The sequence below is a fragment of the Cebus imitator genome, unplaced genomic scaffold (genome assembly GCF_001604975.1).
Source record: "Cebus imitator isolate Cc_AM_T3 unplaced genomic scaffold, Cebus_imitator-1.0 Scaffold88, whole genome shotgun sequence".
Classification (NCBI taxonomy): domain Eukaryota; kingdom Metazoa; phylum Chordata; class Mammalia; order Primates; family Cebidae; genus Cebus; species Cebus imitator.
The window spans coordinates 6,661,177-6,678,553 of record NW_016107403.1 but is presented as its reverse complement, the minus strand read 5'-3'; the positions used below and the strand labels follow the sequence as shown (position 1 = coordinate 6,678,553).

The following is a 17,377-nucleotide window of genomic DNA, read 5'->3' as shown; positions in this document are numbered from 1 at the left end:
ATAAGGAAAAATTGTACTCAACCAAAATGTCCAACAAAGGCAAAGCAATAAGAATTGTCTATCCATTTCCTGAACTACAATGCAAATTGAAATTATTAGCATGTAATCATTGCATTGCAGATGCCACTGTCCCAAGGGCCCTGGGTTCATTAGGGGCCATTACCGCATTCACTTGGCTCAAGCCCTCATCTAAGAAATAATTGTGCTAAATAACTAAGCATTCCCTGCTTTCAGGCACTGATTCTATGTATTCATTTATTCAGCAAGTGTCCAGCATATTGGTACTGGAATGCTAATTTCATGACTGAGCTTAAGAAATAACATTCTTAATATGATAGCCACCATCTCCAGTGATGTACTGACAATCCTTAGCTTAAAAATCCCACCTCTACCACTGTTTGTGTGACTTTGGGAAAGACAATTAACCTGTCCACTGTTTAGTTTATTTATTTGCAAATACAGATAACACCTCTCATAAAAGTTATTATGAGGATAAAATAGCACTTTGGGAGGCTGAGGCAGAAGGATCACTTGAGCCCAGGAATTTGAGACCAGCCTGGGCATCATCGTGAGTCCCCCATCTTCTCTTCAAAATATTTTGAAGGGAGAAATATTTTTTGTAGACAAATATCTACAAAAATAAAAATAAATCAGCTGCGCATGGTGGCACGTGCCTGTGGTTCCAGCTACTCAGGAGGCTGAGGTGGGAGGATTGCTTGAGACCAGGAGGTTGGGACTGTAGTGAGCTGTGAACATGCCACTGCACCCCAGCCTGGACAACAGAGCAAGACTCTGCCTTAAAAATAATAAGAAGATACAAAGTGTGTGGCACAGAAGGCAGGCTCTATTGACAGGTATTATTGTTTGTCTTGTTACTTTAACATAAAGCCGTTGCGTCTGCCTACTATTCAACTATTCACAAGCGTACAGGATTAAAATCAATCTACAAGCATAAGAAACACACCATTTCTTTTCCTTAGATATTTATAATTCATGGTGGAAATTATAAAATCTCCTTTTCCAATGCAAAATTTCAACCAAGACCTCTTGTGTGCTTCACTTATCCTTAAACCAGGGTCCTGAAATGTGCCATGTGTCATGTCATTACACATGGAGAAAGGAATATTTATCAAAAACCAGTTACGTACTAGCCACTGCTCAAGGCATATATATACTCTTTCACATTGCTATCCCCATTTTTAAAATGAAGAAACAGAGGCTTAAAATGCTTAAGTAACTTGCCCTAGATCCCAACAAAGTAAATGAAAGAACCAGGATTCATATTTGGGCCAGTTCAACTCCAAAGACCATGCGATTTTTTGTTATGTTCAGCTGCTAAGCGTAGTTTCTTACCACAATGTCATGAACTATTGTTACAAGAAAATGAGACCGTTGTTTACTATCTGCCGTGGCTGTTTAAATCAAGCCTGAGGATATAAAACTTATGACCTCTAAGTCTCAAATAAAAACCCACTTGAATTAAAACAAAACAATGGAAAATGCCTTAGTAATAATATTCAAAAAATCTTCAGAATGTGAGGTATCAGTTGGCTTGGTTTAGCGGAATGTCCCTGCGCAGAGATGGATGGACTTCATGGGTGTCAGAGCCATCAGCTTTGCCAGAGTAGAATTTGTGAGTCTAGCGTGATGTGTTCTCTCTTCCTGGTCATCAAGCTATAATTTCAATTTGCCATAATTATCCTTTGCTATGGTTTGTGAATTTACATCTCAGCAAGATTACAAATTCTGACTAGGCTTCATTTTAAATGGAAGAATAAATTACTTTCATTCTTTCAGTATTCGAGTCGTGTAGGCAAAGAAAACCATGCCTGGCGGTATCTTTTCCAGTTCCACAGTGCTCTGACAACACACGCTTCTCCAAAGAATCACTAAGGCTGAGCCCCAGAGGGTGTCACGTGTCAAGGGCTAGCTCTTAATCCATCCCCTGGTATGGCACCTGGCATGGAGGGGCTGTTCAGTAAATACTGTTCAATGAATAACTGAATGAAATCCTGTCTGCTCTAAAAAGCAAGAACACAATATCATTCCTTCCTGATTTCCTTATACCAAGACTGGCCTTTCTTTCTACCTAAACCTGCCTACCCACAAAAGCCTCCCAACTCACAGGCCAAATGCAAGGTAATGATACCTTCTATCCCACAGGTCTTGAGAGAATCAAATTGGATGGGGCTGTAGGAGCCTGGGAATCACAGCATTTGCCCCACCCCCCTCGAAAATGGGGCAGAGGGAATGTGTCCAATTTTCATCCTTGGCCACATGTTGAAATCACTTAAGGAGCTTTCAAAAAATAGGGACCCTAAGTCCCACTCCAGTTAAAGCAGAATCTCTCAGGATGGGGTGAGCACTAATAATATTTAAATGTCCCCCTAGTAATTTGAACGTGAGGCATAGATGGAGGAAGCCAGGAAAGGGGCACACCAGCCCCACACATTAACTGTGCTCCTTGATTGGGAGGGTAAGAAGACAGGAAGCCCAACATGGAATAGCAGCTGCTGCTGTTGGGCGAAATTCCCTTCCCAGCCCTGTAGTCCTGGCTGCCACCTGGGCTACCTTCACCACCTCCTTCCTACTCCTCTAAATGGTCCTGGAGCAGGCTGCAGTCTCATCCTGGACAGGGCAATGGGGACCTGCCCCAGGCATCCAACTCTTTTTAAATAGAACTAGCCTCCAGGTCATGATCTCCACTATTATCCCACCTTGTCCTCAAAACTAAAGATCCCAAGTGACAAGCCCCAAATGGGTACAGATGGACTGTACATAAGCCCAAGGAAAGCACTGTGGAAAGGACTGCATGTCAGCAAGTCCTCAAGACAAGCTGGGAAAGGAAGAGTAGCCAGAGACCCAAAATGCCAGACCTGTTTATGTCCTCAGTGTTAAGAGGAAGTCACAGATTCATAACATTGGGGAAAAAATGCCTCTTAGATCTAATATGGTGAAGGAAATACACAAGGGTGTGCGTGCACGCCTGCACACACACACACATGATTTGTTGGCTGAAGCCCCTAAGTTCATAGCCCAACTCTTATGCATTGAGTTTGTGTTCCCCCAAAATTCCCATTTTGAAGACTTAACCTGTCAGCATGGCTGTATTTAGACATGGGGCCTCCCTGGAAGTAATTAAAGTTAAATAAGATTTAAAAAAAGGTGGGGCCTTGGTCATATAGGATTAGTATCCCTATAAGAAGAGATACTAGAGAGCTTGTTCACTCTCTCTCCTTCTCTACCATGGGAGGACACCTTGTGAAGGTAGTCATCTGCAAGCCAGGAAGAGAACCCTTACCTGGAACCAACTCTACAGGACCTTGATCTGGGAGTTTTGGCCTCCAGAACTGTAAAATAATAATAATAATAATAATAAATACATTTGTATTGCTTAAGGTATCCAGTCTGTGGTATTTTATTACAACAGTTCAAGCAGACTATGACACCAACCTTAGACAAATCACAACATCTTTGAGCCTGAGTTTCTTCATCAATAGAGATAAATCCTACCTGTCCATAAACATCAAATGAGATCACATATGTTTTAAGGGTTTTGCAAACAATAGAGTATTAAGTAGGCATTAATTCATTCATTAATCTCTACCTCTGTGCTCTCATACTTTAATCCCTCTGCTAGCTGAGCATTTACCACATTGTATTAGATTGAATTGTTTATATGTCTCTTCTGTCAGGTTTTAAATCCTTACGGCCAGGAGCCAAATCTCATTCATCTTTGTATCCCTATGCCAAAACACACAGTCACTGCTCAAGAAAGGCTTATGGAACAATCCCAAGGTGGCATTGGATAGTCTTTCTCTGTGTCCCATAACACCATCCTGTATACTTCGATCACTTAGCATCAGGTATTGGAATTCTTAGCTTTTGTGTTTTTCCTACTGTCCTATAAGTTCCCACATGGTAGAGACTACTTATTATCATTACTATATCCCTAGCAACTAGTACAGCACTTGGTACCTAGTACGAGCATTGATGAAAAGAAGGGAAAATGATTCCTTTCTTGAGGAATTTGCATCGTTGAATTTCATTGTTCAAAGCTGTCCTGTATTCAATCCATCATTTCTAACAGAACAAACTGAATGCTTTCCATTTCACCAAGTCTTTTTTCAAATGGCTCCCAAAAGGTCCTAGCTCTTTTATCCTACTATAGCTGGAAAAGTATCTGAATGCATCATTTTATTGTGCAAGTCAATATCATCCCCCAGAGAACCAGGACTGGTCATTTATGTCAACAGTAGTTGCTATGCAACCACTCTCCAAGGCTTGGTTGAAAGATCCAGGGCTGAGGCGGTGATTTTTCCCACCTGGAAAGGACTATAATTTCTAAGGGGAAAAATACACCGTTATGCAGAGTCACTTAATCTTTTTACAAAAGAAAATTTGACCACATCAAAAAAGTATATTTTCTAGGTTTCCTATGCATATATAGCCTTTACATAAATAGACATGTATATTTAGCCACAGAAACCCAAACACACGTACACTACATATGTATTTATAAATATGTAGATGTTTATTAAACACTCTTTCTATTCTAAAGACGTTCCAAGAGAATTATATCATTTTATTTCTTTTAACAGAAGTAAACTTTTTAAATGAATTTCTATTTCCTCGTGGCAAAAAAAATTTTTTCAGAAAATGGGGGGAAATAAGAAAATAGAGAAGCCTGTGTCAAACAGCCTAGATCAAACCATTGTTAGCCTTTGCTATGTAGCCTTCCAGATGTTTATATATAAGAATATTTACATATTTAAAGCACAAAAATGGGAACATGTTATATCCAAAGTTTGGATACCTCCTTTCTTTAAAACTTAGCATGCCATGGATGTCTTTCCAAGTCAACATAGAGTCATATCATCTTAAAGGCTACATAGTATGCCATTGCTTAAATATATCATAACATATTTATTTTTCTGTTGTGCCCATTTTTTCACCATTGTAAATAATAAGCATCCTCATGCACTCTTCAAAAACTCATCTGATTGTTTCAGTAAGATTAATTCATGCACGATGTCAAAATGATGCACTTATTTGAAGCCTTTTAGAATACTTACAAGTAAATAATCTAATATTACACATTTGTTCCAAAAAGCTAGATTTTTAATCAATACAGATTTAGTCAAATCTTGACATAATTTAACATTTTTTTAAATAAGAATCCAAGGTTTGTAAGGACACATTATAACAGAATAATTTGAAGTTTCTCCTCTTATTTTGCTGTATAATCATTCATTCTATACCCTGTTACCATCTGCCACACAAACTAAGCTGTTTTTCTCAGCTCACTGTACTTCCTGCCTTCACTCCTCATAGCCCCTCCCCTTGGTCTTTCCTGTTGTTATCAGCTGCATTTTAAAATTGGCTATTGATGACCTTACCTGGGCTCACAGCTGAGCCTGAGGTATACCTTCAGAACTTCCACGTGGGATCTGGGGTGGGTTCATGCTTATGTCAATATAAAAGCCGGATGTCCTCAAAACATTCAATTGGAAGTATGCTGACAGCTGCCTTTCAAAAGACGTGTTAATTTCTGTTAAAACTGATTTCTTCATTATTGAAAGCATCAATTTCTACCACTTGCAACCTTGTCTTGTTCTTCAAAGTCAACACACACCCTTTTGCCATTGTAATCATCCTAAATATGCAAATTTGATCATTTTTTCCTCTCTCTTTCCCTTTTTAGAGACAGGGTCTTGCCCTGTTGCCCAGGCTGAAGTGCGGTGGTGTATTCATGGCTCCTGCAGCCTCAAACTCCTGGGCACAATCAACTTACATTCACCTCAATCTCCTGAGTAGTTGGGACTGCAGGAGTGCCACAACACCGGCTAGTTTTTTTTGGTTTTTTTTGTTTGTTTGTTTGTTTTTTTGTAGAGATGGAGTCTAACTATGTAGCCCAGGCTGGATTTCAGATCTTGCTTAAAACATTAAGGCTTCCAACACCAATAAAATCCAAGCTCCTAAAAATGACTTCAAGGTCCCTCCAATCTCACCCCATACCAATCTCATTCCTATACCAGGCTATCTGCCATTCCGTGGACACATGATATTTCCACTTCATACATTTGCCCACACTGCTCCTATTTCCCTGCCTTTTTCACTTTTCAGCATATTTTTAACTTGCCCCCAAAGCTATCCATTCTTCAAAATTTCTTTCTTACATCCATTTCTTTTAAAAGCCTTCCCCATTTACTCCAAAGTAGAATCTCTCCAAGGAACCAGAATCAAGAAATACCCAGAGTATCCAGGACCAGGTAGCCAAGGTCTGGGTCCACATTTGCTAATAGCATCTGAAAGTTCACTACTTTGGAAATAGTAAGCAATAGTCTACTGCATTAAAGCCATTCTCAGCCAGGAATGGTGGTGTGCGCCTGTAGCCCCAGTTATTTGGGAGGCTAAGGTGGGAAAGCAGCTTGAGCCCAGGAGTTGGAGACTAGCCTGGGTAACATAACAAGACCCCATCACTTTAAAAAAAAAAAAAAAAAAGTAATCATCACACAACAGAAACTAATATTGTCAAATGAAATGAAATTGAGCAAGAGAGGATATTAAGACTACAGGATTAGCTCTTAACCCCTTCTATCTCCTGATAACCACCAACAGTACCTGACCAAAAAAGGGGGGGCAAAATGTTAACCCCCAAGTGGTGCCAGAACCCTCACTCCATGCACTTCCCAGATCCCCTCCCTATTCTTTCACTCCCCCTCAATCCTGAGAAGCTAAATGGACAAATGGACAACGGGTTGATTATATATAAAAATAAAACCAGAACCCATAACCTGCAGCAACCAGCCCAGGAAGCCAACCTACTCTCTGTAGTAACCAGTCCAGAAAACCAGACAATAATCTCTATAGCAACTGATGCAAAAGGGTCAGGACTCAACATTTGACACTGACTGCTTCCCTTATTTTTGTTCCCACTTCCAATTTAGGGCCAACTGGAGAAAACCAAATAAGCACCCTTAACTAATCACATAGACGCCCATTCCAATTAGCCCACCTGTGATTTCCCTATGCTAACAGCCTCATCAAGGTGTACTGAAGGTCTTCTCCTTTTTCTACTGTGAAACTTTCCCACTCCTATGCCTGCTTTCGAGTCTCTGCCAAATGTGAGTGGTGGTGACTGACTCCCTTGTGAGAGAAAGTTATATGTAAATAGCCTTTGCTTGTTCTAATTTGAGTGGTCTTCATTTATTTCACAATCCCAACCTAAGCCCCACAGCTGAAAGGTGACTCAAAAAAGTTTTCTAATAAACACATTTAACAATTTTGATTCAGCCTGTACTGAGTGGACCAGCATGACCACAACTCAGTCCTTTTTCATTTGAAATGTTAAAGCCCAGAAAGTTAGTGTGGCAACCCAAAGGGTCCTAGATTAGAAAAGCCTGGACCCATAGCTGGAAAGCCAAGTCCCCTCCTGGCTCTGCCATTAACTTGCTTTATAATTTCAGGCATAAGATCTTAATGTCTCTGTGTTTTACTGTCTTATATATAAAATGGAGATAAATCCTATGTTTGCTCACAGGCTTGGTATAAGAATAAGACAGGGCTGGGCACCATGGCTCACATCTATGATCTCAATACTTTGGGAGGTCAAGGGAGGAGGAATGCTTGAGCTTAGGAGTTTGAGACTAGCCTGGTCAACAGAGAAAGACCCTCATCTCTACAAAAAAAATAAAATAGCCAATCACAGTGGCAGACACCTATAGTCCCAGTTACTCAGGAGGATTGCTGGAGCTTAGGAATTTGAGGCTGCAGTGAGCTATGGTCGTGTCACTGCCCTCTAGCCTGGGCAAGAGTGAGAGCCTGTCAAAAAAAAAAAAAAGAGAGAGAGTAAGAGCATAATATTCGACTGTGCTTTAAAATGGTTCCTAATTGTGAAAATATAAGATGTTATGTCAGATACATGCAGCCTTTCTTCCAACACCCCTTGGTGCCTCAGACATGGAAGAGATCAAATAGGGATAAAGGAGGCAAAAAAAGGTTGGCTCCAGGTACATTAGCCGGACGCAGTGAGCAAGCACGAGCTGCTCAGCCACTGGAGCTGGTTCCTACTCATGTTGTTCTATGCTTTCAAACTCCCACACACACGCCATCCTCCGCCAAAATACATAAACCTCTTTGAATTACACTCCTTCTCTTACAGGAGCAATTGACTACAGTCGGATATGATTTGTCTTTGTTTGTTTTAATTTATGGATGACCAGGAATGCTGCCCTACCTTCTTTTTTCAAACACCCACCACTCCTCCATCAGAGGTCCTCTTCTGGGGTCTTCGTTTTCTGGTAATTTTTTTTTTCACTAAGAATAGTTGTGGTTAGAGGCAGCTCCAAGCACAGCCCCCAGTCCTAAGGCTCATTAAGGACATTCTCCAGTGCTTAGACTACAGCAGTAAATCATCAGCTCCAAGAAGGGGAGGCGGGGCATGGATGGCAACTGGAGATCCTTCAGCTGGCGTCCAGGAAGGAAGGCTGCATGGGTCTCATTCCAGGATGACAGCCCTTACAAAGGTGAAAGGTTTGAGGAATCTAAGAGGGAAAATACTGAGACCTATAAACACAATTTTCATCTCTCAGCCAACACCTGCTATTTTGCAAGCTTTGTAAGCAGTCTAAGGAAAGAACCAGCTCTACTCAAACATTGCTCAGAAAAGCATCTCAGCTTAGAATTTGTCACTTATAATGCCCAAGAATGATTTCTGCCACACCCACCTCCCAATATTAGAAGGTAGCTTTTGACTGAAGTACCCTGAAGGACAAGTGACAAGCTAACATCTGAACCCAAAATACAAAACAGAACCACTTTTGCTTTTCCTGACTTCAGTATCAATAGAAGACTATACCTCCAAGACTAGCATTTTCCAAAGTTGTTAATATACATACACCCAAAATCAAAAGAATAAGAGTGTATGAGTTTGGGAAAAGTTAATAGATTCCTTCTCTTGGATCACAGTACACATTAGCATGCTAAAGTTTGACAAGTCCTACATTGAAGAAACAGGTTTATGGAAAATACAGCATTTCCCAAATTTGCTTGACCACAGAACCTTTTTGTTCCTAACACCTATCAATATTCTGCAGAAAACATTGCCCCAGAAAAGAAAAGCCTGCATTTGGCTGTTGGCTGTTTTGATTTTGTTTGGTTTGAAGATAAAGGCAAATTTGCTTCCAAAGATAATTTTCTTGGTACATAAGTCCTCACAAGAGTGATGCTGACATTTCCGTGAATCCCAGGCCCCAGACTGGTAACAAGTGTTGATTACTCTCAATGATTCTCCCTGCCCCCCACTCCTACCTCCTACTACCTCTCAGCTCTCTTCTGCCACATCTCCCCCAGTGAAGACCAGCTGATAGCTTCACAGAGTCCATGTGGCACAGAGTAAAACAATTTAAATGGACACCACCCAAAGAAATCTGTGAAGCAGATGATAATGTCAAATATACATTCAGAGCATTTTTATGCGATTCTTAAATGGAAAGAAATATTTCTTTCCTTTCAATCCTTCCGTTCATAATTTTTAACAAATGGGCTTCTTGGAGTATACAAATTTAGGGATGGAAGGAAAAGATCTGTATATGGAACTTAAGTTTTAATTAAAGAGAGCATCCAAAAAAAAGTGCCAGGTCATTTCCAAGACCCAGCTAAGGAATGATTTTCTGTCTATCTGTGCAAAACTATTCACAAAGTATTAGTGCATGAAAAAACAAGTTGCAAAACCATATACACAGAGTGATTCATTTTGTAAATGCAGTTGACTCAATGTTTATTGAAAGATAAGTATGCATTAAAAGAAGACTCTAAGAATTTATATCAAATTGACAGTAATGAGATCTGAGTGAAACTCTTTTTTGTTAAGAGAAAATTTTAACTTTCCTCATATAAAAATGATATTTTTACAATAAAAATATTATTTTGGAAATGTTCTAGTCTACCGCTTGTGTTATCTGCAGAGAAATATCCAAGGATGAAAAAAGCACTTTTACTCATGAGGAGGAAGGATCATGAGACCAGACTGTGTGGACAGTGAGCAGCCAAGGGCAGGACCAGAGCCCCCACAGCACTTAGTGAGGGCTTTTTCACACAGCAGGCATCAAGCACTTGCCATAAGACAAGATAAACTATAAGGTAACAGCAGCAAGTCATGATTCTAAATACTGGGGACAACCCATACGTTCCAAGTAAGATTAGCCAGTAGGTATAGAGAGGTTACAAATAAGATCCCAAACCTAAATACTCAATACAAAACCACCCCCAGCCCTGACATCCCCAACCACTGCCCCCTCTACACACGCACCTACTTATTAGCTGGAAGTCCAGTACTTTTTTTAATTTCCTTTTCCCAACCAGCTCAAATAATTTTCAGAGCTGTAACCCAAATGTCCACTGGTTGGTAGGTCTTTGGATCAATTCCCTTAGGGGTCATAAAGAAAGGTGGAGATTGTTGCTTAGACAATTATGGCCCCCACCTGCCTTCTTCTCCCTGCCCTGTTGACCACTTTTACTCCATCACCCCTCCAGGCCAACTAGTCTCCTCTAAGCTATGCAGATCAGCTGCGCTTCACCTCTAGCCAGTTGGGCAACACCTGCTGCCTCTCATCAGAACTCTTGCAGAAGAGTCTGCCACAGCAGAGTTGCTGAACCCCTCTGGTTCTCTCCTGTGTACACAGCCCCATTCCCCATAGATTGGATAGAGTAAGAAGGCATTGCAGGGCTAGAAAGGGGGTCTGGTGGTTGTGCAAGGGGATTTGGGGAATAAAGGCCATGTCTGAGTTGAAAATCACAGCCTCACGTTCTATCTGAACTCTAATATTTAGGCCCTGCTACTCAGCTTAGCTCAAACGGCCAAAATTCTTTCTCACACAGAGATATTTTTAAAATAAATGTTTTGTCTCTCTCTCTTCATTCTGGCTTCCTTTAGACACCCCCTGCAAGTACCTCAGAAAGTACAGTACATATTAAAATTCCAAAAGTGGACAGAGTTCACTTGTTTTTCCCACAAGAATCTTGGGCTCCAAGCAAAGCAGAAACTTTGGATAAGTTTCATTCCCTGATAGTTGAGATGTTAAGAAAAATTCAATTGCAAAATAATAACAATTATCATCATCCAATTTAAAAATGAGCAAATGATCTGAATAGACACTTCTCAAAAGAAGACTTACAAATGCCCAACAGATAGATGAGCCAATGCTCAACATCACTAATCATAAGAGAAAGGCAAATCAAAACCACAATGAGATATCACTTCATCACAGTTAAAATAGCTATTATCAAGAAGACAGAAAATAACAGGTGCTGGCAAGGCTGCAGAGAAAGGAAATGCTCATACATGATTGGTGGGATTGTAAATTAGTACAGCCATTATGGAAAACAGTACAAAAGTTCAAGAAATTAAAAATAGATCTGCCATATGATCCAGCCTTCCCACTGCCAGGTATCTATCCAAAAGAAAGGAGATCAAGGTTTGGAAGAGATATCTGCTCTTCTATGTTTATTGCAGAACTAATCACAATAGCTAAGAAATAAAACCAGCCCGTGTCCATCAATGAATAAATGAATAAAGAAAACGTGGTGGCCAGCCGTGGTGGCTCACACCTGTAATCCCAGCACTTTGGGAGGCCAAGGCATGCGGATGGCCTGAGGTCAGGAGTTCAAGACCAGCCTGGCCAAAATGGTGAAACCCAGTCTCTACTAAAAATACTGAAATTAGCCAGGCATGGTGGCAGGCACCTGTAATCCCAGCTACTTAAGAGGCTGAGGCAGGAGAATTGCTTGAACTCAGGAGGCAGAGGTTGCAGTGAGCTAAGATTGTGCCATTGCACACTCCAGCCTGAGCGAAGAGTTAGACTTCAACTCGAAAAGAAAAGAAAAGAAAAAGACAATGTAGTATATGTATACAATTGAATATTATTCAGCCATAAAAAAGAATGATCTCCTGTCATTTGTAATAACATGGATAGAACTGAAGTTCATTATGTTGAGTGAAATAAGCCAGGCACAGAAAGACAAATATCATGTGCTTTCAGACACAGGGAGGGGAACATCACACACCGGGGCCTGGGGGGTGGGGGCTAGGGAAGGAATGGCAGAGGGTGGGGGGATTTGGGAGGGATAGCATTAAGAGAAATACCTAATGTAGATGACGGGGCAATGGATGCAGCAAACCACCACCATGGCACGTGTCTACCTATGTAACAAAGCTGCATGATCTGCACATGTACCCCAGACCTTAAAGTATAATAAATAAATTTTTTTTTAAAGTTAGACAAATTAAAAAAAAAAAGAAAAGAAGTTTTTCTCAATGCCCCTTGGTATCTTCACTTGGAAATACACTCTGTCATGCTTCCAGTAGTCAAGCTGGTTTCATCTGTGTAGAGCAAGGAGAGAAAGGTGTTCCTGCTGCAGTTCTCTAAACAGCGGCGTAGTCTAAAATCTCGTCAGCTGGGCGCAGTGGCTCACCCCTGAAATCCCAGCACTTGGGGAGGCCAAGGTAAGCGGATCACCTGAGGTCGGGAGTTCAAGACCAACCAGCCTGACCAACATGGAGAAACCCCATCTCTACTAAAAGTACAGAAAATTAGCCAGGCATGGTCGTGCATGCCTGTAATCCAGGCTATTCGAGAGGCTGAGGGAGGAAAATTGCTTGAACCTGGGGAGCGGAGGTTGCAGTTTGCCGAGCTCAGCTATTGCACTCCAACCAGGGCAACAAGAGTAAAACTCAGTCTCACAAAACAATACAAAACAAAACAAAACAGAACACCTCGTCAAGTCTATAGTCAATTTCTGGGTACTTTGCCCCTAACTTAACTATGTCACTATGTAACCAAGTTATGTAATTAAATAAAAGAAGCTGCATTGAAACACTAGCCTTAACATTCTTCTCTCCATCATGATTTTAAGTCTTATGAGAAGGGAAATGATTTTGTAGAACTCTGTGTTTGTGTACGTTTATCTGTCCATACCTGGGAATATCTATCATCACATAAGGATAAAACCCCTAATCTTCATGACTCATTCTCTAATAAGTTGAAACCCTGTAAGTTTGCAAAGTTTGTAACATAAATTTGTTTATTTAAATACATATACATATATATATGTATATATGTATATATATATACATATATCTCACATGTTTTTACTCATATTTGAAAGCTAAAAGAAAGTTGATCTCATGGAGGTAGAGAGTAGAATGATAAATACCAGAGGCTGGGAAGGGTAGGAGGGAGGGAGGGATGAAAACAGGTTGGTTAATGGGTATAAAAATACAATTAGATAAAAGGAATACATTTTAGTGCTCAATAGCACAGTAGGGTGACTATTATTGTATATTTTGAAATAGCTAGAAGATTTGGAGTGTCCCTAGCACAAAGAAATAGTAAATGTTTGAGGTGACGAATATCCCAATCACCCTGACTTGGTCATTACACATTGAATATATGTGTCAAAATATCATATGTACCCCCCATAAATACATATAATTGTTATGTATCAATTTAAAAATTACTTCAGAAAAAAAGTGCCTCCCCCTACTCCCCGCACTCTGCCAGCTTCCTAGGACAGAAGATACACCAGCCTCAAACAGAGACTCTTTAAGGAGGGCTTTGCTAATTCCAACCCAGTCTCAGCTCCGACGTGGCCACAGCATCTTACCACACATGTGACCATGCAAAGTAAGATTTTTACCCAAAATCCCCATTCAGAGCTGAAAGGAGCCTTAGTCATCACTAACCTCCTCATGTTACAGATGAAGATGAACAGCCTCAGGATCACATCAGCCAGGTAACAGTCAAACTTAGGCTGGACTCTAAGCCTCCTACCTTCTAATTCAGTCCAGTGAAATACCAAGCCCCTAGTATGGGAAAACAACAATGGTTATAGCATAGTATACATAATTAGAGACATTAAACCAATTCAGTTTCAAACTCTATACTAGTTTATCATTTTCTTTTACAAATGTCATTCCCTTCATCCTTAATATTCTGATTGTACAGATAAATAAATTGAGGCTCAGAAAAGTAACCTTCCCCAAATCATACAGCTTGGACACAGTAGAGTCAGAATTCCAACTAAAGCCAGTATGAACTCAAAGCCTATGTTTTGTTTTGTTTTGTTTTGTTTTGTTTTGTTTTGTTTTGTTTTCCACTTTGTTACACTGACAAATGCTTCTCTATTTAAGCATAAAGTGGTGATTTATCAAATGGATTTACAAAGAAAATAAAACTGCCTAGGTGTGTTGAATGGCCCTGAATTCTCACATTAAAAACCAGTTCCAAATAAATCAATGTTCTGTTTCAAAGTATTTTTTAAAACTACTATGATCTCTTTATTGATTACAAAGAAGAATGACAAGATGAGCTACTATGAGGAATAGCAATGTTATTATTCTAATCAAGTAATTTTGGGTGGGGAATAGTACAATGCCTATGTGTTGCCAGGACATTGCAAACATCAAATAGTAAGTTATTTAAAAACACACACACACACATAAAATGTCTCTTTAATCAATGGATAACCTCCTTTAATTCCTGAAAACAACTAGAATGTAAGACAGCACCAATTCATTAAAATTTTATAAATTTAGAGCAAAGAAAGATTGCCATAGTTTTGCAAAATTCTCTTGTACGTACATACTCATACTTCTCAATTTGCCAGATGTAGGCTAAAAAACTGGAAAAAAAGCATAACACTTCCCGACAGTTTTTGGCCAACAAACACATCAGTAGACTTGGGGGAGGATAAGTGTGTATGTGCATGTAGGGGTTGTATGTGTTATAGCATACATGAGTGTATAAAGATTTTGTTCCCACTATACCAGTTGATTAAAATAAATATGATATATTTGGGTGCATGTCAATGTTGCTCTGATTGAAAACAAAACAAAATCAGCAAAACTACAAAACAGTAGGTACACCTTCTGTTCCAGAAAGCAATTGAATCTTCCTCCATCTAGAGTTTCTCTCCAGCCTAGTTCATAGATTCAGTGAAATATACACATCAGAGAGAGATTCAGAGAGGGACCATGTGGACTCCATCTATGTTTTGCTTGCTATCACAGTCTTTCCTTTTTCTTTCCTAGGAACATTTTCTAAGATTTTAAATATAAACAGTTTATACAATACAGAAGTAAAAACCATTATCATTCAGAGATAATTACAATGAAGATTTGGTTCTACATACTTTCTATTTTGGATATACTAAGAATAGTTTTAATTATATTTAATCATTTAATATATCTTTTATGTTTTCCTCACATTTAGATATATTCTTTGAAATATAATTTTTTAATGGTAGCATAAAATATTATCACATGTATGCTCAATAATTTATTAAGTCGTGTTTGTATTGTTTTATATTTAGATTATTTGCAATGTTTTGCCATTATAAATATTAAATACGTATTAAATGTATGACACATACATTTTTGTCTGCATACGAATTGATATCCTTAGAATGTTAAAAAGTACTTACCAAAAGTAGAATTATTGAGTCAATTCCATTTTCAAATTTTTCTTTTTTTACTCAACTAATGTTCTTAAAAAATTTGAACAACATAGAAATACATAGAAAAAAATGAAAATCCCTCCTGCCTACCTAATTCTATTCTTATTCCTATCACTATTGCAGTCTTGAGTTCAGTTCATTCTATTACTTATTCTTTCCATTAGACTTTTTTTATTTTGACAATGATTTTTAATTTTCAAAAACTCCTCTTGTTCTCTGATAGTACTTTTTTATAGCTGCCAATTCTTATTTTATGAATATGATAGATTATTTGAATGTTGTTATTTATATCCAAAGACAGAAAATAAACTTCTTTTATAATCTTTTTTGTTCTTAATATTCTCTTTCTGTGGTCCAGTGATCTGTTCATTAAGCTTGATCCTTCTCCTTCTTGCTATTGGTGTTCTACACAGCACCTGAGAGTCTTAGAATTCCCACTTATCTCTATGAATGAAGACCTGAGAAGCTTTATTTAGGTAGCTTTGCAGTTGCAAAGGTCTTTCCTCACCCCCACCCTAAAAAGTGTGAATTGAGGGGGGCTGACAACATGCTTTCTAGAAGGTTCCACATCCTAACCAGACGCCCTGCCGAGGCAGCAGTTGACTCTCTAGTGTGAAAATTTCCTTCACCTCTATGACCTCTGGCTCAGTGTGAGAGAATTTATGAACATAACTGGCCCCTGTTCAGTAATAATGACCCATCTATTGTCACATGAGCCCTTCTGTTCTTTGTTCTCTTGAAATTTCTTAAAATCTGCTCTTATCTACCTAGGTGTTTTCGGTGTGTTTTCTCAACCCTTATCAAGTCTATCCCATTACTTTTCATCACCCAGGAAATTTCCCACCATTCCTCATGTGTTGATGTCACCCTTTCTTGTTTTCCATGAAATTGGTGGATCTAGTCTTTGACAAATATATTTTCTTTTATTTCAAGGGATTTAGAGGAAGGCCAGAGGTGGTCAAATATGCTGCCTAAACCAACACATGGATCCAACGCACCACACCTTTTTTCTCTTTTAAGAATGTTATTTTACATTTGATTTTTATTGCCTATCAAAACCATCATCATCTTTCTTATTAAAGTTGTTTCAGAAAGGTGTTAGATACACAAATCAGAAAGCACTGATCCCTAATATACAGCAGAAAGAGAGTATCTTGTCAGGCAGGCTTTTTGCGATTTTAAGAAAATTCTTTCCTAGAAACCCTTAGAAAATATATCTCCACAGCTCATTGAACCAAAATAGGCCACATAAGTCAACCACGGTGAATAAAGGAAATAAATGTACTGATTTGGCTTAAACAAAAATAATTATTGGATTTAAAGTTGGTTGTGGTCTGCTATTCAAGAAACAGAAGTATGTATGGGATGGGAGGCTTGGAAAGTACAGAGGGGTGGATTATAAACAGAATTCAGAGTCTACTACAAAAAAAAGTGGCGGGGGGGAGGAAATAAGCTAAAATAGCAAATGGCCAGCACAGTCATGAAACAATATGAATATCTACCAAAACACAGCCATCTAGATGCTGTAGCAGCACATTTGGGCTACAGAGCTAAGAATCTGCTCTTCCCTAAGTGGTGGTTACCCTTGCCCATTGCACAAAGTTTTTCACTTTTAAACTCTTTTCACAGTGCATTACTAAGAGATCTCCCACCCAAAGAATTTTTAATGACTGTATGATTGTTACACTTTATATTAAAGATTTTAAACGGAGATATTTACCATGAGTATTCTAAATTGTAAAGTCTTAGGGCATAGTCCTCCACAAGACTGCCCTCACTTAAGACACCAGTCTCAACTTCAGGGATCCCCATGGCCACCCTCATTTCAGACCAGCTGGCTACAATTTTGGGTACCTCCACA

At 39.2% G+C, this 17,377-nt stretch overlaps 1 long non-coding RNA gene across 1 annotated transcript; it reads right to left on the bottom strand.

The window, feature by feature from the left end:
* Positions 1 to 787: 787 nt before the first annotated feature.
* On the bottom strand, positions 788 to 15,198 carry LOC119472182. The gene is made up of 3 exons (XR_005201296.1): positions 13,745 to 15,198; positions 5,400 to 5,529; positions 788 to 3,350 (listed from the first exon to the last, which is right to left on the bottom strand). It is a non-coding gene; the product is annotated as an uncharacterized LOC119472182 (long non-coding RNA).
* Positions 15,199 to 17,377: the final 2,179 nt, after the last annotated feature.